Raw genomic sequence first — 27098 nt, 5'->3', positions numbered from 1 at the left:
CCGGTCCGGCCTGTTCCTGTCCCTCGCACCAAGCCAGTGGTGCGCGTCGCCAGCCCGGTCCGGCTTGTTCCTGTCCCTCGCGCCAAGCCAGTGGTGCGCGTCGCCAGCCCGGTCCGGCCTGTTCCTGCCCCTCGCACCAAGCCAGTGGTGCGCGTCGCCAGTCCGGTACGGCCCGTTCCTGCTCCCTGCACCAAGCCAGTGGTGCGCGTCGTCAGCCCGGTCCGGCCCGTTCCTGCTCCCCGCACCAAGCCAGTGGTGCACGTCGCGAGTCCGGTCCTGCCCGTTCCTGCTCCCCGCACCAAGCCAGTGGTGCGCGTCGTCAGCCCGGTCCGGCCCGTCCCTGCTCCCCGCACCAAGCCAGTGGTGCGCGTCGTCAGCCCGGTCCGGCCCGTTCCTGCTCCCCGCACCAGGCCAGTGGTGCGTGTGTCCAGTCCGGCAAGGCCCGTGCCTGTTCCACCGGTGCCTGGTCCGGCACCGGTCAGCTGCTCCACTCCAGAGCCAGAGCAATCCGCTCCACCGGGGTCCGGTCCAACTCCAGTCAGCGGATCCACTCCGGAGCCAGAGCAATCCGCTCCACAGGGGTCCAGTCCAGCTCCGGTCAGCCGCTCCACTCCGGAGCCAGAGAAGTCCGCTCCACCGGTGCCCAGTCCAGCTCCAGTCAGCGGCTCCAGTCCGGAGCCTGTACAGTTCGATCCAGCGTCGTCGGGTCCAGCTCCAGTCAGCGGTGCCAGACCAGATCAGGGGCGCAACAGGGAGGTGGAGAGAACGTGGTGGTCACGCCCGGAGCCGGATCCGCCTCCGAGGTGGAATGCCCACCCGGCCCCTACCCTGTTATGTTTTTGTGGCGCGGTCGGAGTCCGCACCTTTGGGGGGGGGGGGGGTACTGTCATGCCCTGACTCAGGGGACGTTGATTTGTTGAGTCAGGGTGTGTATATTCCGTGTTATGTTGTGTTTTTCTATGTTTTGTTCTAGATCGTTTAGATCTATGTTGGCCAGGGTGGTTCCCAATCAGAGGCAGCTGTAGCTCGTTGTCTCTGATTGGGGACCATACTTAGGCAGCCTGTTTGGCACCAGTCTGGGTGGGATCTTGTTCCGTATAGGTATGTTATTAGTCTACCTTGGACTTCACGTATCGTTTGTTTGTTGTTGTTCGTGTTCAGTACGTTAATAAATATGTACGCTTATCACGCTGCGCCTTGGTCCGTCTCATCCGTAAACGATCGTGACATTTTCCAAATCAGTTCTCTAAAAAAGTTATCTAAATGTGAAACCACCCATCTATTGCTGTCCGTCTCTCAAACATATAAGGTGCAGCAATTCCTTCTGCTCCGTATAGTGTAGAATAGATGGAAAAAGCTATGAGTGTTTTGGTGAACTTCTGCTGAAATTCGATGTATATACTGAGTGTACAAAACATTAGGAACATCTTCCTAATATTGAGTTGCACCACCTTTTTCCCACAGAACAGCCTCAATTGGTCAGGTCATGTACACTACAAGGTGTAGAAAGCGTTCCACAGGGATGCTGGCCAATGTTGACTCCAACGCTTCCCACAGTTGCTGGATGTCCTTTGGGTGGTGTACCATTGTTTATACACACGGGAAACTGTTGAGTGTAAAAAACCCAGCAGCGTAGCAGTTCTTGACACACTCAAATTGGTGCGCCTGGCACCTACTACCATACCCTGTTCAAAGGCACTTCAATCTTTTGTCTTGCCCATTCACCCTCTGAATGCACACATACACAATCCATGTCTCAATTGTCTAAAGGCTTAAAAATCCTTCTTTAACCTGTCTCCTCCCCTTCATCTACACTGCTTGAAGTGGATTTAACAGGTGACATCAATAAAGGATCATAGCTTTCACCTGGATTCACCTGGTCAGTCTATGTCATGGAAAGAGCAGGTGTTCCTAATGTTTTGTACACTCAGTGTATATTTTATTGTAGTAATCCCATCCAGTAAAACCACAGAATTTATGGAGAATTGGTCGGTTTTGCAAACTCAAACAATCCACTAGCCTACTCTTCTCAGACAGACCCATGCCAGGCTACCAGTCTGCACGTATGCTATGCAACAGTGTTCCAGTGCAGCCTGCTGCCCACTGCCTGGCTGCCCACTGAGACTTGGTACTGGTCCAGTCCTGACCAGATGTAAGCCTGAGGGGAGATCTGTCCATGGCCAGGCCGTGCAGAGGTCAGGGTTAATGGCTGTTCAGAGGATCCATGTTCAGCGCTGTTGAAGTCTAGCCTCTACAGTATGTCACCCTGCCTGAGCCCTGCCAAGTCCTAGTTCCCATCCCTGGGAGAGCTCAGCAGGCAGAGGGGACATTAGCCTCAGTCCTGCACTTCATTAGCCCTTGTTAATTAATGGTTTGCTCTAAAGGGATGGCAGCAGCATAATGTCTGGAACCTGAATGGGCTAGTGCCTGGTCTGTCTCTGTGCTGTACGTGACCATCCATACTGCCATATGCTGCATGGTGTCTGATTGTCTCTCCTGTGAGAGAAGGCTATATCAGGTCAGACTTGTAACATTTTTGACATACATAAACGCTAGCTTTGAAGGTGGAATTTTATCAAGTCAACATATCCACACTTACTTATAGATCCAGTGACATACAGTATGTATACAGCTTTCCTATCAAACCCTGGATGCATGTCCGTGAATGAACTTTCCCCTCCGATATGTTTGTCAGTTATAGACTGACATGGAAGCCCAGAGTGTTACACATCTACAGGCCCTATTTTTCAGCTTTGAGAAAATACTCTTATGGGTCTTTTACACTGTCAGCGATGGAACGGTGGCCTGCCACTATCCCTTTGGCCCCTTCTCTCCACTGGTGGTCCAGAGAGAAGGACATCTCTCCAAAGTGCCATCAGCCTCTGATGGGCGACGCTGGCCGCTACCTGCTGGGCTAGGTGTCTGCTAGTTGTCAGAGCTGTGATTGCTTCCTGACCTGGGCTGCCTCTCTAGTACATCAATAATAAAACCTCCTCTTCCTCTGCAGCTGAACTCTAAGTGGGAGAAGCCGCCTGCCTTTCCCTTTGATTTCACACGGCCGCTGGCATTTGATCCATAAAGTGTCTCTTCTTCTGTGACCACGCGTTGTGATACCTCCCTGGACCCCCAGGACCTGCCATCATGGTACAGTAGCCTCTCTGGAAGGCTTTGGTCTCACCAATGCTCATTCCTGGCCTTTACCACAACGCTTTGATGAAGGGCCTTTTGACCAGATACAAGAGGACATTTTAAGGACCTTTAAAGAGAATCTTATCTCTCTTGACAAAGGAACATGATGTAAAACGAACCTAACTACCGTTCAAAGTCCGTTGCACAAAGAGTGACAAGGTATTTGATATGACAAAAATGGCAGATGGCAGAAATGTCAGTTTATCAAGGGACAGTAATTACCTGAAGTTAGAGAGAAACAAATCACTGTCTTCATAATGTGTCCTGGTGGAGGAATATTATTGTTATCTCCTTATTGTTTTGACGGTCTTTGGTCCTGATGTTAGCTCAGCAGCACGTCTATCAGAAAATGCAGCTGACTCATGCAGTGCCGTAGGAGACGAACTAGACAGCAGGCCGATATCTCTCTGTACTGGGGGCATGGATTTGTCATCTAATGCTTTTGGAGGTGGAAGAAAGAGAGAAAGAGAAAGGGATGGTTACAGTGAGAGATGGGGGGAGTCGTGGGGTAGGAGAAGGGGAGAGAGGGTGAGAAAGGAGAGGGGGGGGGGGGGGTCTTTTTGAAGAGCATGGAGGAATCATCCTATAACTCGGCGAGTCGGCTGCACACATGCCTGTCTGTCTGAGAGGTCCCATTGATCAGTCCTGAGTCTCGTGTTCAACACTAACCACCATCCTTCATCCTAACTGTCACTAAGCCATCAACATCAAATCCCACCGCTGCCACGTTCGTTTGGCAGGCCTGAGAGCAGAGCTAGCTTTCCCTCTGATTCCCCTACAACCCCAATAGGCAAGGGAGCGATAGAACAGAGCCCACTAGACTAGAAACACCCTGAACTACTGCCTGCTGCCATGTCTCTGGCAGCCATTACTGCCTTTCTTGTGATTTTGTGACACAGTTTTTGATATGTCACCTTCTGATCTGATGCGGTTAGTGCTGGTCTCGCCCCGAGGGCTCGGGGGTGTGGGCTGCGTTAGAAAGAGAAGACGGAGGAAAAAACGAGCACTTTGAATTCAATTACTCCCTATTTGGTCGTTGTTCCTCTGCTATGTGAAGAACAAAGACACACAAACTGATATCCAGAGGAGCTTTCTCCTGTTTTTCATCCCTGTTGTCAAATTAATTTAGGTCTGTACAGTGTTTTCCTGGATGCTGGATGGATGGCATGTGATTCATTGATTATTTTCTCCTCTCCTCCATCTCTCCCTCCCTCTGTTTGGAGGCTTGATGGAACAACAGGGAGGGTTTGTGTCCCAGAGGAGGGCTGTGTAGTGTACAACTCTGTACACACCACTTTACACCAGCAGTCACCGTCGGGAACATACAGGAGAATTCAATTTACACTGCTTTTAGACAAATGTAAACATACGGCACGCAGCTGCAAATCTCCAGAGCACAGGGTCGTCAACCCCAAGCATGCTGGAATGTGATTTTGTGAATGTGATTCCACAAAGGAGTGTAAATTAGACCAGGTATATATTATATTAAAAACAATGCATAATCTTTCTAAAGCCCCTTTACTGTGAAAACACATTTTCAAATTATGCAGCGGAAAGTACTGTCAAACTCCTTCTGAAAACCCAAGCTAATTATACAGATATAACTAAAGAGAAAAAAAACTGTCCCACATTCTGGGTTTGAAAATGCATGGATGTGAGGATGATTTCTGTGGCTGATGGTGTCTTCAATTAAAAGGGCAGTTGTGTAAATTAATGTGTCTCCCTGTGGGAAAAGGGGGGGGAAAGAGGTCTTGAAAAGGAGTGATACCCCGGCCCAGAGAAGAGCCTTGCCAGAGTTTCAGAAAGCCTCCCTGACTCCTCTAATCCCGCGCACGAACATGGAAAAAGAGGAGAAGCCTCTCCTGTGATTAACTTAATAACGAACATGCACAAAGATGGAGGGAGAGCAGGAAAATAGGTCAAAGGAACCGCTCATTAGCCAGTCTGAGTATGTGCCCCAAATGGCACCCTATTCCCTATATAGTGCACTACTTTTGACCAGTGCCCATTGGGCTCTGTTCAAAAGTATTGCATAATATAGGGAATAGGGTGCTATTTGGGATGCACCCTGATAGACTTTTGTCCTCTAATGTTATGTGGATTATAAATTCTTCTTTGGCAAGAAACTCCCAGAAGAAGACAAATATTTGACTAGAGGATTAGCCCCAATACAACAACATGGTCGCCCAGCCCTAACTGGTGTAATAATCACTCCAATGTGTATCTCTGCCTCGTTCTTACAAGCTTCACAACACTCCAGTGTGCTTTAGAATGCTTAATTAACAGATTAATAAATCTCAGCAGGACATCAGAAGAGAGTGGGAAAATCAAGCTTTAACACTTGAGCACAGGCATAGACAACAATATAATTTATTAATAAGAATTAGCAGAACCCACAGATATCTGATTTTGCTATTCTAAATGTATTTATAATTTAATGGAAACATATTTTATACAAATCCATCTTTCTTGGCTTGTATTGCTTTTTGGTGATTTTTGTTAGTGTCACGGTTTCGGCCGAGGCTGCTCCTCCTCCTGGTTCGGGCAGGCTTCGGCGGTCGTCGTCCCCGGAGTACTAGCTGCCACCGATCTATGTTTCATGTTCGTTTGGTTTTGTCTTGATGTTGTACACCTGTGTCTTGTTAGTCCTCGTTAGTGTCCTATTTAGTTCTCGTTGTGTGTGTTTGTCTTTGTGTGTGATTGCTCTTCTGTTTTGTGTTGGAGCTACGTACTTCCCTCCAGTGTTTTGGAGAGGTTTTTCGCACATGTTAGTGCGCCGTTTGTTTGACGCCTGTGTGCGCCGTTATTTCGCCTTCGGGCTTATTGTGCTTATTTTCTACGTGAATATTGCACTAAAGTCTTTTGGACTGAGCTTCTGCGTCCTGCGCTTGATTCATGCACCACACCCACCTTCAGCACCCCATGACAGAATCACACACCAAAATGGAATCAGCAGGATCTGCAGTTACGCCTGAGTCGCTCAAGGAGCATGTTCGCGGCCAAGATGACCAGATACGACAACTGGGGACCGCTCTACAGGACGTCATCAACACCCTGCACCGATGGGAGGCCAGCGGGGTACCCACACCTCCACCTACCTTGCCAACCCCATCGGCCGGTCCACCAGTCCCAGGTCCGGAACCCAGGGGGATTCGGCTCTCGCTCCCGAGGGCGTATGACGGAACAGCTGCCGGGTGTCAGGGGTTCCTCCTGCAGGTGGAGCTCTACCTGGCCACTGTACACCCGGTGCCCTCGGGACACGAGAGCGTTTCCGCCCTCATCTCCTGTCTCACGGGCAAGGCGTTGGAGTGGGCTAACGCCGAGTGGAGGAGGATGGACGCCAACACCATCTCTTACGCCGAGTTCTCCCGCCGCTTCAAGGCCGTGTTCGACCATCCACCTGAGGGCAAAGCGGCGGGGGAGCGTCTAGTCCACCTGAGACAGGGGAGGAGGAGCGCACAGGTGTTTGCTCTAGAGTTCCGGACTCTAGCGGCGGACGCAGGGTGGAATGAACGAACCCTCATCGACCATTTTCGATGTAGCCTACGGGAGGACGTTCAACGTGAGTTGGCCTGCAGGGATACCCATCTCACCTTCGACCAGTTGGTCGATATGTCCATCCGTCTGGACACCCTGCTGGCCACCCGTGGACGTCCCGAGGGGGGTCCGTCCATTCCGCCCTCCGGCAACTCCGAGCCGAGCCCTATGGAGCTCAGGGGTGCCGGCGCTAGAGAAAGGAGGAGGAGGAGCCCGAGGGGGCCTGTCTCCTGCACCAAGTGCGGTCGTGGAGGGCACACTGCGGCCAGGTGCTGGGGAGGGTTCTCCGGGGGAGAAGACAACAGGCCACGCACTGGGGGGGCCTCCCAGGTGAGTAGACGTCCCACTTACCCAGAGCTTTCTGTTGCGCACTTTTGTATACCTGTGTGTTTTCCACAGGTTGCACCTCATTCCCAGCATAAGGCGCTAGTAGATTCAGGCGCAGCTGGGAATTTTGTTGATCTGAAGTTTTGTTTAGATTTAGGGATCCCTCTCCTACCTGTTGACAAACCTTTTCCCGTTCATGCCTTAGATAGCCGCCCGTTGGGTTCAGGGTTGATTAGGGAGATCACAGCACCACTTAGGATGTGTGCGCAGGGGGGTCATGAAGAGACTATACAGCTGTATCTGATCGACTCTCCTGCGTACCCAGTGGTGCTGGGAATTCCCTGGTTAAGCACCCATAACCCTGCTATTTCGTGGCAACAGAGGGCTCTCGATGGGTGGTCTGCTCAGTGCGAGGGGCGATGTCTGGGTGTTTCCGTGGGGGCGACTTCGGTGGAAAGTCCAAACCAAGTGCCCGCACTGCACATTCCGCCTGAATATGGGGATTTAGCTCTCGTGTTTAGTAAAACTAGGGCGACGCAGTTGCCTCCTCATAGACAGGGGGATTGTGCGATTGATCTCCAGGCAGGAGCAGCGCTCCCACGGAGCCACGTGTATCCTTTGTCTCAAGAGGAGAGAAAAGCTATGGAGACTTACATAGCCGAATCTTTGAGACAGGGATACATTCGGCCCTCCACTTCTCCCGCCTCCTCGAGCTTCTTTTTTGTGAAGAAGAAAGATGGAGGGTTGCGCCCGTGCATTGATTACCGTGGTCTCAATCAGATTACTGTGAAATACAGTTATCCACTCCCTCTGATTGCGACCATGACAGAGTCATTGCATGGAGCGCGGTTTTTCACAAAATTGGATCTCAGGAGCGCATATAACTTGGTGCGCATTAGGGAGGGTGACGAATGGAAGACAGCGTTTAGTACCACGTCAGGTCATTTAGAATATCTCGTCATGCCATATGGGTTGATGAATGCTCCATCAGTCTTCCAATCCTTCGTAGATGACATTTTCCGGGATATGCAGGGACAAGGGGTGGTCGTGTACATTGATGACATTCTGGTGTACTCGTCTACCCGAGCCGAGCATATAACCCTGGTGCGTCGTGTATTGAGGAGGCTGTTGGAGCACGACCTATATGCCAAGGCAGAGAAATGTCTGTTTTTCCAGGAGTCGGTCTCCTTTTTGGGTTATCGGTTGTCCGCGTCAGGGGTGAGAATGGAGGTGGATCGTGTGTCCGCTGTGCGTAATTGGCAAACTCCAACCACTGTAAAAGAGGTGCAGCAGTTCTTGGGCTTTGCGAATTATTACCGGAGGTTTATCCGGGGTTTTGGACAGGTGGCAGCTCCCATCACGTCCCTTCTGAAAGGGGGTCCGGTGCGCCTGCAGTGGTCAGCTGATGCGGACAGGGCCTTTAGGAGACTGAAGGACCTGTTTACGTCGGCTCCGGTGCTGGCGCATCCGGATCCCGCATTACCCTTTCAGGTTGAGGTAGACGCATCTGAGGCTGGTATAGGGGCCGTTCTCTCTCAACGGTCCGGCACGCCACATAAACTCCGCCCCTGTGCTTTTTACTCAAAAAAGCTCAGCCCGGCGGAGCGTAACTATGACGTTGGGGACAGGGAGCTGTTAGCTGTAGTTCAAGCCCTTAAGGTGTGGAGGCATTGGCTTGAGGATGCTCAACACCCTTTCCTCATTTTGACTGACCATCGGAACCTGGAGTACATCCGGGCAGCGAGGAGACTGAACCCTCGCCAGGCTCGATGGAGTATGTTTCTCACCAGGTTCGTATTTAAAATCACGTACATCCCTGGGTCCCAGAATGGTAAGGCAGATGCGCTGTCCCGGCGGTATGACACGGAGGAGAGGTCCGTTGAGCCTACTCCCATACTACCGGAGTCTTGCCTTGTGGCACCGGTGGTGTGGGAGGTCGATGCCGAAATCGAGCGAGCGTTGCGTACCGACCCCAGCCCTCCACAGTGTCCTGAGGGTCGGAAGTACGTTCCGCTCGAGATTCGGGATCGACTCATTTACTGGGCTCACACGTCACCCTCCTCTGGACATCCGGGTATTGGCCGGACAGTGCATTGCCTTAGCACTAAATACTGGTGGCCCACTTTGGCTAGGGATGTGAGGGTTTATGTCTCCTCCTGCTCGGTGTGCGCCCAGTGTAAGGCGCCCCGACATCTGCCCAGGGGTAAGTTACAACCCCTGCCCGTTCCACAATGACCATGGTCCCACCTCTCAGTGGATTTTGTGACAGACCTTCCCCTCTCTCAGGGGAATACCACCATCCTGGTCGTTGTGGACCGGTTCTCTAAGGCCTGTCGTCTTCTCCCTATGTCGGGTCTTCCTACTGCCCTACAGACCGCTGAGGCCCTATTTACCCACGTCTTCCGGCATTACGGGGTACCCGAGGATATAGTGTCTGATCGAGGCCCCCAGTTTACCTCCCGTGTTTGGAGAGCGTTCATGGAGCGGTTGGGGGTCTCGGTTAGCCTTACCTCGGGGTACCACCCGGAGAGTAACAGGCAGGTAGAACGTGTCAACCAGGATGTGGGTAGGTTTCTGAGGTCGTATTGCCAGGGCCGGCCGGAGGAGTGGGCACGGTACATTCCCTGGGCCGAGATGGCCCAGAACTCTCTCCGCCACTCCTCTACCAACCTAACCCCCTTCCAATGTGTGTTAGGTTACCAGCCGGTTTTGGCACCTTGGCAGCAGAGCCAGATTGAGGCCCCTGCGGTGGATGATTGGATGAGGCGCTCGGAAGAGACGTGGAATGCTGCCCACGTCCACCTGCAGCGGGCCGTCCTTCGTCACAAGGCGAGCGCCGATCTCCACTGCAGTGAGGGCCCGGTGTACGCACCCGGAGATCGAGTCTGGCTCTCTACCAGAAACCTACCCCTCCGCCTGCCCTGCCGGAAGCTGGGTCGGCGGTTTGTGGGGCCCTTTAAAGTCCTGAGAAGATTGAACGAGGTGTGTTATAGGTTACATCTACCTGTTGAGTATAAGAATATTAACCCCTCGTTCCATGTGTCTCTTCTCAGGCCGGTGGTAGCTGGTCCACTCCAGGACAATGAGATAGGGGAGACTCCTCCGCCCCCACTGGACATCGAGGGGGCTCCGGCGTACACCGTTCGGTCCATCTTGGACTCAAGACGCCGGATGGGGGGTCTCCAGTATCTCGTGGAGTGGGAGGGGTACGGCCCGGAGGAGCGGTGCTGGGTGCCGCGGAGGGACATCCTAGACCGATCTCTCCTGTCGGAGTTCCACCGGGACCATCCCGCACGCCCTGCTCCGCGTCCTCCTGGTCGTCCCCGAGGCCGGGGTCGGCGCACGGCTGGAGCCGCGCGTCAAGGGGGGGGTACTGTCACGGTTTCGGCCGAGGCTGCTCCTCCTCCTGGTTCGGGCAGGCTTCGGCGGTCGTCTTCCCCGGAGTACTAGCTGCCACCGATCTATGTTTCATGTTCGTTTGGTTTTGTCTTGATGTTGTACACCTGTGTCTTGTTAGTCCTCGTTAGTGTCCTATTTAGTTCTCGTTGTGTGTGTTTGTCTTTGTGTGTGATTGCTCTTCTGTTTTGTGTTGGAGCTACGTACTTCCCTCCAGTGTTTTGGAGAGGTTTTTCGCACATGTTAGTGCGCCGTTTGTTTGACGCCTGTGTGCGCCGTTATTTCGCCTTCGGGCTTATTGTGCTTATTTTCTACGTGAATATTGCACTAAAGTCTTTTGGACTGAGCTTCTGCGTCCTGCGCTTGATTCATGCACCACACCCACCTTCAGCACCCCATGACAGTTAGCACATTTTTGTGTTGCTAAAGTAGTTTGCATCAACAGGTTTTCCATTATGCCCTTTTCTTCTGGTCGCTTGCTTAAAGTCCCAATGCAGACATTTTTATCTCAATATCAAATAATTTCTGGGTAACAATTAAGTACCTTACTGTGATTGTATTCAATCAAATTGGTCAAAAAGACACAAAAAATGCTTCTTAGCAAGGGCAATTTATCAAGCAAGAATATTGCTCGGTCTGAGTTGGGAGAGCAAAACTGAAAACTAGCTGTTATTGGCAAAGATATTTTGAACTCTCTTTCTTATTGGCCTATTAACTAATTTACCGCCTGGTGATGTCACCAAAACTCCATCCCACCAAAACAGGCAGATATTTCAGGCGGTCTTTTCAAACAGCTCTTACGCTAAAAGCCCACTGGGCACAGACGTCAATTCAATGTCTATTCCACGTTGGTTCAACGTCACTTCATTGAAATGACGTGGAAACAACGTTGATCCAACCAGTGTGTGCCCAGGGGGAGGGCATTGTCATCAATTGCACAATTTCACAGTATTATTCTAACCTCATAGTGTGGAAATATAGATAAAACACAGGAAAATCTTGTTTTTGACTGCACGGGGCCTTTAATCTTTCCACAGTGCTTCACCCACAGCCTTCTGCCTTCTGCCTCTTCTCTACCAAGCTCTGTGTTTGCTGACAATTGGCAGATCAGTTTTTATACTCTGTGTCATCAAAAAAAATCAAACAGTAGGGTTGTTGCTTTTGATGTGAACAGATTAAACCATCAAAGATTTTAATTGTTGCTAAAACACTTTCAGATCTTTGCTATTCCCTTTGCTGAGACTGGCTTCCATCTGTCTCCCAAACACTGCACCAGGAAGGGATACGGTACACACACATGTGCACACACGCACACACACACACATACACACACCAGGTTAGGGGGTTTGAACACACTCTTGAATACTGACGAGCAGTACTCAGTTGTGAGTTGTAGAAAATGAGGAATGAGAGGACTTGTGTGCATCTGTGAGGGTCATGCTATTACAGACTGGCTAATTGAGGACGTGACTACCTTGTGCCTAGAGCCTGTCTAGGTGAATAGTTTACCTTCTGAAGCTAATGAGCCTGTATCAGCAGAGACAGGCGAGAGGTGAGTTTCCCATAAGGTGTCAGGCTCCACTCTCTCTCTCTCCCTGTATATTAGCAGACCAAAATACCATTGACACTGATGAAGACCACAGCTGTATCCACCTCTTCTACCTCCTTCTAAAATGAAAGTCAAAGTGGGATTTAAAAAGGCAAAAGTTGCAGGAGTGGTTAGAAGCACCACAACTTCTCTTCTCCTCTCCTCTGTGCCAGTAATCTCTCTCTCTCTCTCTCTCTCTCTCTCTCTCTCTCTCTCTCTCTCTCTCTCTCTCTCTCTCTCTCTCTCTCTCTCTCTCTCTCTCTCTCTCTCTCTCTCTCTCTCTCTCTCTCTCTCTCTCTCTCTCTCTCTCTCTCTCTCTCTCTCTCTCTCTCACGGTCAGCCTTGGCCCCGGCCTCAACCTCATCACTTTTATCTTTCCTTTGTTGGAGTGGCTGCACTGAGACAGGGGTTCTCCCACCCTCCTCCCACCCTCTTCCACCATCCTCACCCCTTCCTCACCCCTCCTCCTCCTGCTTATGGCTCTGATAAAGATGATTGCCTCCTGGTAACATCCCCCTGCCTCACCCCTTCACCACCTCACCTCTTTTTCCCTCCCTCATTCCCTCTCTTTCTTTCTTTCTCTCTTTCTTTCTATCAGTCTCTCTCTCATACCCTGGCTCTATGCTTAGCAAACATCAAAGGGACCTATCATACCCGATGGTTTAAATCTTTTAACAGGGAATAACAGCCAGAGAACATCCAGACCCCTGGTGTCCCACAGCCATGTCACTGTGCCGTCTTCCCCCTGCTCCCTCCGCCGCAACACCACCCTCTCCAGGGGAGGGCCCCCCGCTCCCTCCAACCGGGTGGAGAACTCTCTGGTTGATGCGTGTCTCTTTACTCCAGCTCTGTAGGACCACGAGGGGCCCAGGGTCCAGGCTATCTATGTACTTCACTGTGATCAGGGGCCGGGCCAAATTCTGTTTGAAATGAGAATGAGCTAATTTTGATCAGCCTCCCTCCTCATCCTCCGTGGATGCTGGGGGAAGTCCCAGGTGTCTCAGCATGCCAACGGTCATCATTAGAAAACGCATGCCGCCTTCAAAAAAAAAAAGAGAATAAGAGAAAAGTAAAGTAGGCAGGCGCGCCGCCACTGCGTCTGGTGGCAATGTTTCTCTTTAATTTTTTTCTTTCAACTCCCTCTCCTCTCTCTTTGTTAAATTTATAAACATAAATGAAGAAAATTTACACAACCCACGTGGGCTCTTTCCTTTCTCCCAGGCTCTCTCCTTTCTCCCAGGCTCTCTCCTTTCTCCCATGTCTCTCATTTTCTCTTTCTTTATCTAATTTTTTTCTTTCTTTCTCTTCTTTCTGTTTCATTTGACCCCCTTCTTCCTGGCATCGGTTGGTTTGTATACAGTAAACAAACAAAATAGTTGCAGAAAATAAGGAGACGACCTAGCAAGAGATATTTTGAGGGGAGGGGAGGCTCATTTCTGATTTAGAATTCAGAAGGATTCCATGATCAAAGGGGGCTCAATATATCTCAGCTGTTCAAAGGGACTGGTATAAAACAAATTTGATGTGACCGAGAATAGAGGAGCTCTCATTAAGAGAGCTAAAACAGATAACGACAGGTAAGGAGAGGAAGACGCAGCCAAGCTTTAATTCTCTCCCCCCACTAAACAGACATGCATTTGTTTGCTGTCTAATCAAGAAGTGTTTGTTTGTTTGTTTGTGTGTGTGTGTGTGTGTGTGTGTGTGTGTGTGTGTGTGTGTGTGTTTGCCAATATGTGTAGCCTAGGATATCACAATCCCATAGCAGAAGAAAGCTATATCAACACCTTGATAAACATCCACCCTGCCTAAACCATGCAATCCTTTCTACAGAACATAATAACAAAATACATAATCCACTGTGTGTATGGTCACACTCTGAAGATAATCCAACCCCATAATCCCAGGTAAAGCATAATGAAAAGTCTGACACTAGGATTGTGTATAACAAATGCACACCGCTAGTCTGAGTATGGTCACACTCACACATAATCTCATGTAAAGCATGAAAATGCACAAGTATTGTATAAGAATCCATGCTAGTCTTGTGTGAGAAATTCATTATATGATAAAGGACACCTCTGGGCCAATAGCAATTGTCCCATAGGAGAGGGATGTATATGGAAAAGAATAAAACTGCCATTCATAGACAAGGCTCGGAGGCTAGCCTCTTCTCATCTGTGTCTATCTGATCAGTCCTGGTAGAGCTGGGAAGAGGGAAAGAGAAAAAGGCCGGATAAATATTGTATAAATTAATTTATTGTATAATTTGAGCAATCAAATTAATTAAGGGGTCCACAGCTGTTGGAGGCCAAAGGAGGACATTCATTTTTCAGTGCTACCACTTCTCCCTGCTAAGATTTCACAATAAATATTTCTGCAGGTCTTGGATGAATTTTTCATGTCTGAGTGGAGAAGATGAAAGGAGAGTGTTGGGTGGAGGGATGCATGGGACGGGTAGAGCCTGATGCTCCTCTCCTCCGCTGCTCTGCTCGGCTGCTGAGCCTGACACATACCAGAGAGCGGTGCCTCGCTACCAATCTTTATCGATGACATCAACAACATCCTCCCTGTGTTATTGCTTTAATTACCCAATGCTTTGTCTGCCTCCCAAATGGCACCCTATTCCCTATATAGTGCAATCATTTTGAGCAGAGCCCTATGCGAAAAGCAGCACACAATAGAGAATAGGGTGCCATATGGGACGCACTCTTTGTCAAGGGCCTCCACAGCGTTATTTGAGGTGGGGAAACGGAGAGGAAAGGAGGAAAGAAGTCATCCGGTTGGGACATAGGTGATTAAGATGCTTAAGGTGGATCTTGTAAGTAAGAAGCATTCACCTCCATTGTGAGTTCCTGTCCACTTCCTTTAAAAAAGGAAATGATAAAGCCTAATAGTGAACAAATAGAGCAGTGATCTATGATACTGCTACTAGGCCCCTCCTACCTAATTCCACTGTGGCAAACAATACTGGAAGCTCATGAGATGATGATGTCACTCAGAGGTTGGAGAAACACTATACTATACATTCAGACTTTTCCAGACTTTCAAACCTTGGTGATGTACACATAACTTACAGTATAACAGCACAAACAAATATTTCTCAAACTGTGATGCATCAACATATGATAGATGGTCAAAACTGATCTATCAATATTATTTTATCGTCATATTTTATCTGCTCACAGATTGCGCTCCTTCTCTCCTCCATCCCATCAAGGGAAGAAGCAAAGCTAGCTAATTCAGGAGTAAACATCTGGCACAAGGGCAAGACAACAACAACTATATCCCACCTGGGACACATACATCCACCATACAATCTTTCCAGAGCTCTAACCATCTCAAACAGCTGTCCACATGTCAAGGCTTGAAAACAACAACAATTAGCTCCACATGTAATTTTTTTTTTCTATTCCCTGTTCTTATCAGTGGCACAACTTTTATGTACTGCTTATTATTCTACTCCACAAGGCCACACCAGACCCTCTTGCTAATGGAGATCAATCTGTCTGTAAATTGCAGCGTGTCCCAATCCCATCACCTACACACAGAGATTCCCTGGAGAAGCAACATATCAATTAACACTTACTGTAGTTCATATTAATTAAATCCTCCTAAATAATAAGTAGGACATTATTCGACCTGCTTAAATGGAAGTCTGTCCCGAGAGAGAGAGAGAGAGAGAGAGAGAGAGAGAGAGAGAGAGAGAGAGAGAGAGAGAGAGAGAGAGAGAGAGAGAGAGAGAGAAAGTCACATGTAGTCCTTTCCTGTCACCTCAAGACAAACTAGACCGAAACCATACCTGTTTAATAATTTGTTTATTCTCACTGGTGCACTTTGCAAAGTTATTCTTCACGTGTGTCCTGCCCTAATTTGGGTAAACATTTTGTAGGTCTATTTGCTTTCTTGTTTTGTGTTTTTCTTTGCTTCCTCAATCACATGGAAAATCAGCTTAACTTAACCAGTAGCTCTAGACATTCAACTCTTTGGTAGACCAATTGTTTAATTCCTTTATATTCTCGCCGATCAATGCGTTCACTTCAAAGAGATTGGAATCGCCTGTGTCCACAGTGGATTGATCAGATCTAATACAAGTCATTAACATACAACTTGTTTAACAAGTGTGGCCTCTGTACTGTATCTGTGAATCAAGTGATGCATCGATGAAGCCGGTCCAGGATTGTCAATGTTCTTAAACGTTGAACAAACACTGCAGAATGGATGGGATCAACCACCATCCACCATACCAACGCTCTCTCTCTTCTCCCTTTATATTCTATTCACTTCTCTCACTCTGACTCTCGCTCTCGCTTTCTCTCTCCATCTCTCTCCCTTCGCTCTCTCTCTCTCGTTCTCTCTCTCTCGCTCTCTCTCTCTCTTTCTTTCGTTCTCTCTCCGTCCCCCTCTCTCTCTTTACTCAACGTTACCACTTAGCTTTAAGCCTGCACTAAGGCATGAGACCACTAGTATACTTTACTGATGATAAATTTATAAGGCAAACTGAGGGAAAAGTATTAAACAACCTTTTGAATAGCCGGGGTTCACTTTACCAAGGCATATCTTTTTCATCAACAAAAATAACTATTCGGAGGCAGTAAAAGCATGCTTAGAAAGTAAAAGGCCATTTTAGCCAACCAGGCGAGTGGGTGGGGTAGAAACATAAAACAATCCATGACTACGATAGCCTAGAACCCCCCTACGCGCACGCACGCAGACACACACAAGTCCACGCACAAACACACACACACAGCTAAATCAAGCCTTTGACAAAAGTGTCTTAAATAATTCAGGCTTTGGTGGGTTTGAATAGCTTTAGTGTAGAAATATGCATTCTCCTGATACAGGATCAGTCCCCAAGGTGTCTCCCCTCCCCTCCCCTCCCCTCCCCTCCCCTCCCCTCCCCTCCTCTTCTCTTCTCCTGTCCCTGTCCCTGTCCCTGTCCCTGTCCCTCTCCCTCTCCCTCTCCCTCTCCCTCTCCCTCACCTCTCTTCTTTATGGACTGGAGTGTACTGTTCCCTTACATCAATAACCTAAGATGTTCTTTGAGATGCACATACCTGCTTTATTATTACATCAAACAGACATTGGCATTGTTAATTTGCATAATTTAGTATTTGAAAAATATCAATATTTTTCTGCCTATTAAGAGAGAAAAAAAAATCTGCCTAAACTTCTGTGTACACTGCAAACCAATAAATTAAGTGCAAAGTTTTGCAGCAAAGCAATTATTGCCGTTGACTAGCATCTTTACTGGGCTTGTAGACTAACACAGAGTGGTTAATATTTAAATATCTTTGCACCCTACAAACATTCATATTTCATCTGGTGTCTCATGCAGTTTATACTCAAAGCAAAGTGTTGGACTGCATAATTATTTCAGTTTAGCATTTTTTCCAACCTATTACTTCCTTAAATACAAGAATTTGAGTTATAGCTCCTCAGAGGGCTAATTTAAGAAAGGCATGCATTCATTAAAACAACCTTAGATGGAAAGAGGAGAAATCCCTAAATAAGCTGTTGGTTGAATATCAAGGATGATTTATTTCCTTCAAAGGATACAGGGACAATTATTGGAGGAAGCAGTGGTTATTTTTCTCCCGGCTGGCTGTCTTGTAACTCTCTGAAGACAAGCAGGTATCTCTCTCTCTCTCTTTCTCTCTCTCTCTCTCTCTCTATCCCTCTCTATTTCTTTTCCGGACGCCTCAAGAAAATAAAGCTTCCATCAATCAGAGTGTGAACCCAGGCTGCCCATGCCCCGAGCTCAGAGCAGAGGGAGAGTAAGGAGACACACACACACACACACACACACACACACACACACACTGTAAGACTACACAAATGAGACAGTTTTATCCCCAAGGTCATATGTGGGAATTCTATGTGATTAATAATAGTACTTACTAGTAGTCTAATAGTGTTCTATCAGATTATATTATATTAGCTAAATAGTATGATGTATGTACATTTTATAAGAGTGAGGCATATGTGAATATTAATGTGTTCCTCTGTGTTATTAAACAATATGGTAAAACATTTCAGTCAGTCGTGTTTGATGTGTTGTGTCCATTATTTTGTTGTGTTGTGTCCGTTCTTTTGTTGTGTTGTGTGTGCCCATTCTTGATCTCTAAATCCAGCCTCTGGAATAATGAAATAAATATCTAACTGTTTAATATTTCAGAGCCAACTAGTAGTTAAGTGGAAGTGTTTTTCTGCCAGACCTTGTTTTTCGCCCCCCTCTCCTCTCTTCACAAATGCATTGTGTGCTGCGGCCAGGCTGATCCATCACTCTGTGTCTGGCGGGAGAAAAAGCACTTTCCCAGGGTATGTTTTTTATTTGTGCCAGTGCTGCTGTTTCCGTGGCACCCTTGAGACCTCGTTGATGGACACTCTGGTCATCACAGGAGGAGAGCTGGGGGACTCCTCACAACCTTCTATACACCCCTCTACCTCACCCCTATACACACACAGACATACACGGAAACATGCACACGTAAGCAGGCACATGTAAGCAGACACACACACATCCCACACCTCTCCACCCAAGCCTCCAAAATCGCCCCTCTCTATCTCACCACCTACCTCATTTGTTCTACCACCACCTTCCCATGTCCCTACAGTGTTGTGGACTCTCTGGTGACAATAATCACTAGCCTAGTCCCTTCTAGTCCTCTCCATTCCTCTCTTTTAGCTAATGTGACGAGGTCATGAGAGACATAGCACGTGTCATTACAGTGCTCCGCGACAGTAAGGTGCATAATTAATAGTCATCAAAGAGCAAGGACAGGTCTAACAAGAACTAGGCCATTAAGGCTGGAAGGTCACTGCAATTCCAGGTAAGAGCAACAGTGAGGGTCAAATTGTAGTAAGGTTAGTAGTAGCTTGTCTCATCAAAGACAAGCTACTAACCTATTTGTTTTCCCCACAGACATGTCTTTTATTGGAACTGATTTCCATACTGCAGTTATTCACATATTGGGAGGTGCGTTGCAAGAAACATTACAGTAATTCACAGTGTTTCCTTTAACGACTGTGATGCCTGGTTTGCATTGCAGTTGGAGAGAGGTAGCTAGGGGAGGATGGGGGTTGTGTGTGTGTATATGTGCTCAGAACAATTATGTTGCAGTAAATCTATTCAAATTGAAGTCTGCTCCAGTTTTACACCAACAAACTGAGATTTGATTTCCAAAATGCTCACTCGTCTCTTTCTACACAAAGAAGCCAGTGGGGAGAAAAAGAGAGAGAGAGAGAGGTGGGGGAGGGGGGAGAAAAAGAGAGTGAGAAAGAGAGAGAGAGAGAGAGAGAGAGAGAGAGAGAGAGAGAGAGAGAGAGAGAGAGAGAGAGAGAGAGAGAGAGAGAGAGAGAGAGAGAGAGAGCACAAGAGCAATCACTGGAGAGAAGTGAAGAGAGCTGGAAGGCAAATCTAGGTGATGCGTATGTTCTCCGAGCACCCCTGGGTCTATCCTGGGTACGTAGGATCTGACTAAGAGATCCGTACTGGGGGAGAAATCCTCCACTCTGCTAGAGCATGGGAAATTAAGCTCAGATAAAGATTCACTCTTAAACATACTCCCTTCTCTCTTTTTTCTTCCTTTTTTTCTCTCCTCCGCAGTGGCAGGAGAAATTACCCATTGTACTGTTTGATAAACCCAAACAGGCCTGGTTGATCAGACCTTGTTTGCATCCCAAATAACACCCTATTCCTTTTATAGTGCACTACTTTTGACCAGGGCCCAGAGGGCTCTCTTCAAAAGTAGTGCACTATATAGGGAATAGGGTGCCATTTGGGTTAATCTGTCTAGTTGGTGTAGCGGTCCCAGCGCTGGTTGATAAGACCTCTAGGTGCTGGTTCAGTCCCAGTTTAGTCTCCCTCAGGTGTTTGTTCAAAGGAAACCTCTACTGAGCCTCCTGGGGGTGTTTAACTCATCGCTATGAGAAGTATTTAGAGAGAAACTCAGAGCCTGAATTCAACTGTCACATCACATTAGGTCCCAAAGAATTCTGATTGAAAGGAATTACAATCTGACCAATCATGTAATTTTGACAAGCCCAAGCCACCACCAATGAATGACATGTGGGACACGGGGAAATTATTTTTTGCACACATTTATTAGAATATGAAACAACACGACACGAAGTGGATTAAATGAGATTATTAACTACGATTATAGCTGTGATGGCTCTGTGAATCCCTGTTTTGATACCAATCACAGATTGAGGCAGAGCAAACAGTGTTTTTTTTAGGGGTAGATTTATTAATAATTTAACAAAGTCAGAGGAGGATACATCAATTAAGTGGTAATAAACCATTTGTGTGGAATTTCAAATTCCGAAATTGACATTCAGCAAACATCTTAGGAAATATTGTGCAAAATAAGTCTCAGGTTGAAAATGTATATTATTATTATCTGGGGACAATATCAGTAGTGAAACTCTACTGACTAATTGTAATATATTGTGATGTATTTTTTTTTTTATAACTCAATACATATATTGCAGGTATAGCAATGAGTGTTTAGTGTGACAAAATATGAAAAGAATGACTTTGAATTGTTGTAATCAAATTTAATGTCAAAATAAAATGTATTAAAACAACATTATATATTCACAACAAGCAATATAAAATATATAATCTGATGAATCCCAAATTGATATTTTTATTTATTTTTATTTTTTATTTAACCTTTATTTAACCAGGTAGGCCAGTCTAACAGTGTGTTTCTCTGTGTCCAGTCAGAGAATAAGTAGTCTAACAGTGTGTTTCTCTGTGTCCAGTCAGAGAAGCAGTAGTCTAACAGTATGTTTCTCTGTGTCCAGTCAGAGAAGCAGTAGTCTAACAGTATGTTTCTCTGTGTCCAGTCAGAGAAGCAGTAGTCTAACAGTATGTTTCTCTGTGTCCAGTCAGAGAAGCAGTAGTTGAGAACAAGTTCTCATTTACAACTGTGACCTGGCCAAGATAAAGCAAAGCAGTGCGATAAAAACAACAACAACACAGAGTTACACACATGGGATAAACAAAAACATACAGTCAATAACACAATAGAACATCTATATACAGTGTGTGCAAATGTAGTAAGTTATGGAGGTAAGGCAATAAATAGGCCATAGTGCAAAATAATTAACATTTTGTATTAACACTGGAGTGATAGATGTGCAGAAAATGATGTGCAAATAGAGATACTGGGGTGCAAATGAGCAAAATAAATAACAATATGGGGATGAGGTAGTTGGGTGGGCTAATTACAGATGGGCTGTGTACAGGTGCAGTGATCGGTAAGCTGCTCTGACAACTGATAGTAGGCTGTATGTTGATTGTTCAGTCAGTTTATATCATGTATATATTATGAATAATGTGTTTTTTACTGTTTCATTCAGACCTGCAATGTTGGAGCTTGGAGTTTAACTTCACTGTACTGCAACCTGTGCATGTGACTAAATAAAACATCTATCAGGAGTCACTCTAATGTTAGGGTGTGAGCGCCCTCTAGCGGTAGATGTAGAACTTAACATAAGTGCAGCCCATATAGCCTACTAGATTTCCAGCCTGGTGTCATAGACTAGACGTAACATAGTAAATGAAAATCCGGGACACTCAAATTAGTATGATATGTTATGTTTGGTATGGTTACGTAAAACAGATGGTTACTTAAGGCAAAGTGGTTAGGGTGGTTAGTCGGGGTGGGGGCGCATAATGTGAATGTCTAGCAACCCAAAGGTTATGAGTTCGAATCTCATCATGTATACCTTTAGCATTTAGCTCATTAGCAACTTTTCAACTACTTACTACTTTTTAGCTACCTTGCAACTACTTAGCATGTTAGCTAACCCTTCTGCTAACATTAACCCTTTTAGCTAACCCTTCCCCTAACCCTAATTTACAACCCTTTAACCTAACTCCTAAACTTAACCCTAACCTTAACCATAACCCCTAACCCTAACCCCTAGCCTAGCTAAAGTAAGGCAGCTGGCTAAAGTTAGCAACCTAGCTAGAATTCATAACATATCATACGTTCTGCTAATTGGTAACATATTGTAACATATCATAATAAATGGATCATCTCAGATGTACATACAGAATAATACAAAATGCTCTGAGACCAGGTTGAGATTTCAATTCAGGCCTAATCTCTGTTAACCAGGAAATAAAATATGATGTAATTTGGTCAGCTATATGCAGAATCTGCCCACGGGAGATTATATCAAGCCCTATGACTAATAACGCTTGGGGTTTTATAGAGTGCATAAATAATTTTGAGGGTGTAAAAATTTAAGAAACAGCAGAACACGTTTGATTATTTATTTATTTATTATTATTGTTGCAGTTTCAGTTGATGTCCACCCGGGCTTGTTCTGACCTTCTGTGAGGCAGCAGGCATGTGGATCAATTAAAGAAGTCCAATGTCAAGGCCTGTGTGGCTCAAATCAAGGCTAGAGGTTAGGGGTCAAGTTAGGATGAAGGTTAGGGTTAGGAGTTAGGTTAAAGGGTTAAGGTTAGGGTTAGGGGAAGGGTTAACATATCATACTAATTTGAGAGTCTCAGATTTACATTTAAGTCTAGTCTATGAGACAAGGCTGGGGGCTCGCTAGGTCCTTGGAAATTTTACCAGTGGAAGAAGCTTAAAAGGTTTGATTCTCCTAGACTGGGTGAGGGGGGAGGGTGTGAGGAGAGGGAGGACGGGGGTGGGAGACATAGTCTACCCCAGGACCCAAACCCTAATCTATCCCGTGTCATGCAAGGGGGCAACACACAGCCAAAATGTAGATATATAAATACACTACATGACCAAAAGTATGTGGATACCCGTTCAAATTAGTGGATTCGAGCACACAGCCATGCAATCTCCATAGACAAAAATTGGCAGTAGCATGGCCCGTACTGAAGAGCTCAGTGACTTTTAATGTCGATACTGTCATAGGATGCCACCTTTCCAACAAGTCGGTTCGTCAAATTTCTGTCCTGCTAGAGCTGCCCCAGTCAACTGTAAGTGCAGTTATTGTGAAGTGGAAACGTCTAGGAGCAACAACGGCTCAGTCACAAAGTGGTAGGACACACAAGCTCACAAATCGTCAGTCCTCGGTTGCAACACTCACTACCGAGTTCCAAATTGCCTCTGGAAGCAACATCAGCACAATAACTGTTCATCGGGAGCTTCATGAAATGGGTTTCCATGGCCGAGCAGCCGTACACAAGCCTAAGATCACTATGCGCAATGCCAAGCGTCGGCTGGAGTGGTGTAAGGTTTGCCACCATTGGACTCTGGAGCAGTGGAAATACGTTCTCTGGAGTGATTAATCACTTTTCACAATCTGGCAGTCTGACGGACAAATCTGGGTTTGGGGATGCCAGTAGAATGCTACCTCCCGAATGCATAGTGCTAACTGTAAAGTTTGGTGGAGGAGGAATAATGGTCTGGGACTGTTTTTCATGGTTCGTGCTAGGCCCCTTAGTTCCAGTGAAGGGAAATCTTAACGTTACAGCATACAATGACATTCTAGACGATTCTGTGCTTCCAACTTTGTGGCAACAGTTTGGGGAAGGCCCTTTCCTGTTTCAGCATGACAATGCCCCCGTACACAAAGCGAGGTCCATGCAGAAATGGCTTGTCGAGATCGGTGTGGAAGAACTTGACTGGCCTGCACAGAGCCCTGACCTCAACCCAATCGAACACCTTTGGGATGAATTGGAACACCGACCGCTAGCCAGCCCTAATTGCCCAACATCAGTGCCCTACCTCACTAATGTTCTTGTGGCTGAATGGAAGCAAGTCCCTGCAGCAATGTTCCAACATCTAGTGGAAAGCCTTCCCAAAAGAGTGGAGGCTGCTATAGCAGCAAAGCAGGGACCAACTCCATATTAATGCCCATGATTTTGGAAAGAGATGTTCGAAGAGCAGGTGTCCACATACTTTTGGTCATGTAGTGTACTTCAATAGCAGTGAACCCCCGAAAGTCAAGGCCTGCTCCACAGAGGAGAAAAGAGAGGAGAGAGGAGATACACCTCCCAATCTGGGGGTATAGTCTCCGTCCCACATGGCACCCTATTCCCTACATAGCGCACTATCTATGGGCTCTGGTCAAAAGTAGTGCACTATATATAGGGGATAGGGTGCCATTTGGGACATAAGCATAGAGACAGTGTAGGAAGCTACTCTGAAAATAGTTTACACTGAAAGATGTTAAGATACGCTAAAGCTACGCCTACGAAAAGTATGATTTATTTAACTAAAGTTACTTTTAAAAAGCTGTTCACTACATCCAAATACCTCATGAAAAATTATCATATGTAAATCTGAAATGTCTTTGACTATTAATTTGCTAGAACAGATCACTTTGGGGCTATGTTAACAAAATGTGTGAATTAGCCAATAACACAAAAATGATTTTTAAATGAGAATTAGGCCGGTCTGATGCAAAAATAAATAAATAAAGGAAATTGTTGCCTACTTCACCCATATTTTAAATTTCACAAACAAAGTAGTTCCAGTAGTTAGCTACACCACTACATTGCAAAAAAATTATTACCTACTGATTTGAATTGAGTTGAACTACCACCAAGCTACTGCAAAATGTAGTTAAATTAGTTCACTACTCCCCAACACTGCAAAGAGATGAAGTGCTCTGAGTCTGTCACTGAACCCACCTCGCCAAAGGAATGGCCGGCTCTCCCCCCCAAAATGTACAGTTATTAGACAACAACACCCTGGTCTCTCTGCGAGTCCCCACACCCTCCTAAGCCATGTGTGCTAACTAGACAGACAGAGGCCAAAGAGGCAGCCGGATTGCATCAGGACATCTGTCACTTTACAGCCACAGTCTCCTTAATAAGTGACACGGCTACCCATGATGCCCCTGGGCACGCAATCGGAAGACGAGAAGGGAGGGAGTGGGTGGTTAGCAGTGACTAGGGGCATCAAAGTGGCGACACAGCCGTCAAAGTCATCCGATGCCCTTTTTCTAAAACAAGTTGTCCCAATTATAGCCAATCAGGACGATCTTTGGCCGTAAACTATCAGGCGCTCTGGCCAGGAAGGCGGCAGACTGGAGACATCAAAGCTGCCAAACAACCTACCGCGGGTGCCCATGGTGCCCATGTGAGGTTCACTTTGCGGTAATTAGTAGACTTTATAGAGCGTAGTGTGTGTGTTCCAAATGGCACCCTATTCCCTTTTTAGCGCACTACTTTTGACCATGGCTCATAGGGTTCTGGTAAAAAGTAGTCCACTATAAAGAGAATAGGGTGCCATTTTGGAAGCAGCAAGAGAGTTTCATCACCAAATGTTTTCAAATTACTCTACGTCTTAATTTGTAGGGGGGAAGAGGGAAGGTGGAGGGTGTAGTGGTTCGCACAGAGGGGGGAGAAAGATGCCCTACAGAAATCATTCAAACATAATTTTAATCAAAGTGCCATCGCTGGAGATCTACTCCCTATACCTCCGGGCAGAGATGGCGTAACAGGCCATACACTCATCCAAATTCCCCTTCACAACCAAGCCATCGCTTGTCCCAAATGGCACCCTAGCTACTCCCTTTATAGTGCACTACTTTTGACCAGGGTCAATAGTACAATAAAGGGAATAGTGTGCTACAGTATTTGGGACAGGCTAAATGCACTACTACATACTACCACACTTCCTGTTAACAGCCTAGTCCTAGACTAAAAACACCTGCTCAATGGAGAATCTGCATAGAAATAGCATTTTAGTCCGGGACTAGTTTAACCTGTGTCCTGGAAACTCCACATGTAAAAGCCCCATGACTTAGACACAAAACCACTACATAGTAGTATTCCTTACTGTTCAGGTCAAATAGGTGTGCAACCACAGACCCTATCCAATCACATTCCACACTGAGCAGTCAGGGATTCCCCCATGCATTCCATCATTAAAACAATAACATTGTTTCCTTGTTGGACATGTCAACCTCTATAGACCTATTAGACTGCCAAACCACAGCCTGGGCTGCCAGTAAACCTTAAAGTACCCTTTAACACGGAACATGCTGTCTCAGTCCCCAGGCCACACAGGATGAGTTGAAGGCCATCGGTATGGTCAAAGACCACCTCACAATTGGACAACATGGCAGAAGTTTTCCATGACGGAAGAGCACATTGAATGTTTGTGACCATGGACATGGTTATTCCTATTCTTTGATTTCAAGGAAATAATGGGCTGGACTCTAGGCAGTGTGTATCCCTGGTCAACCTGATAGGAGAGGAGTCATAACAAACACACTGTCAGTCCAGGTCGAAGTCATCTGCCCACCAGGGGAGGCTGGTAGGAGGAGCTATAGGAGGAATGGAATAAATGGAACGGTATCAAACACATCAAACATATGAAAACCATGTTTGACTCCGTTACATTTATTCCATTCTAGCCATTACAATGAGTCTGTCCTCCTAAAGCTCCTCCCACCCATATTTAGTTGTATAGTTTATTTGCAACAGATTTTCATGCGAATATTCTAAATTCTGCATAAAATTCTGCATGTGCATTTTCCCCCCAGAGATGTTTTCCATCAAACTGACTTTTTGTGGATAAAAGGCTCTGCATGATGACGTAGTACACATAAAAATAACTTTAGCCATTAAATTCCCATGTACCGAATGAAAAATACAAGTTAAACGGGTTTCGATCGCATTTTCAACTCTACTGATGGTTTTGTCACAAAAACTGCTGCGTTATATAGAAAATGTGCCCACTCTGGTCTTGGCACATGCGCTCTAGCCAACATCTTGCAGATACAGTGCGGGTAGGCGACCTACATTATGAGATTATTATGAATAAGAGTGATATTTGTGATTTTCAAAACGGTAGCCAAGCATCGATCATCATGTCACCAGAATAATATGGAGGACTAAAAGTGCCACAATTAAATAAATAAATACACCATTAAATAATTACTTAAATGTGTCATTAATTAATTAAAATTAGAATTAAATACATAAATGTGTTATTAAATGTGTCATTAATTAATTCAAATACCGATTCATTTTATGTAAAATACATATATAATAATTTCACTATTTACATTTACATTTCATGGTCCTGCGTTGGAGTGCTTCCTGAAT

The sequence above is a fragment of the Coregonus lavaretus genome, assembly GCF_964263955.1.
Source record: "Coregonus lavaretus genome assembly, chromosome: 6".
NCBI classification, from domain to species: domain Eukaryota; kingdom Metazoa; phylum Chordata; class Actinopteri; order Salmoniformes; family Salmonidae; genus Coregonus; species Coregonus lavaretus.
The sequence above is the reverse complement of the archived record's forward strand: the minus strand, read 5'-3'. Positions refer to the sequence as shown.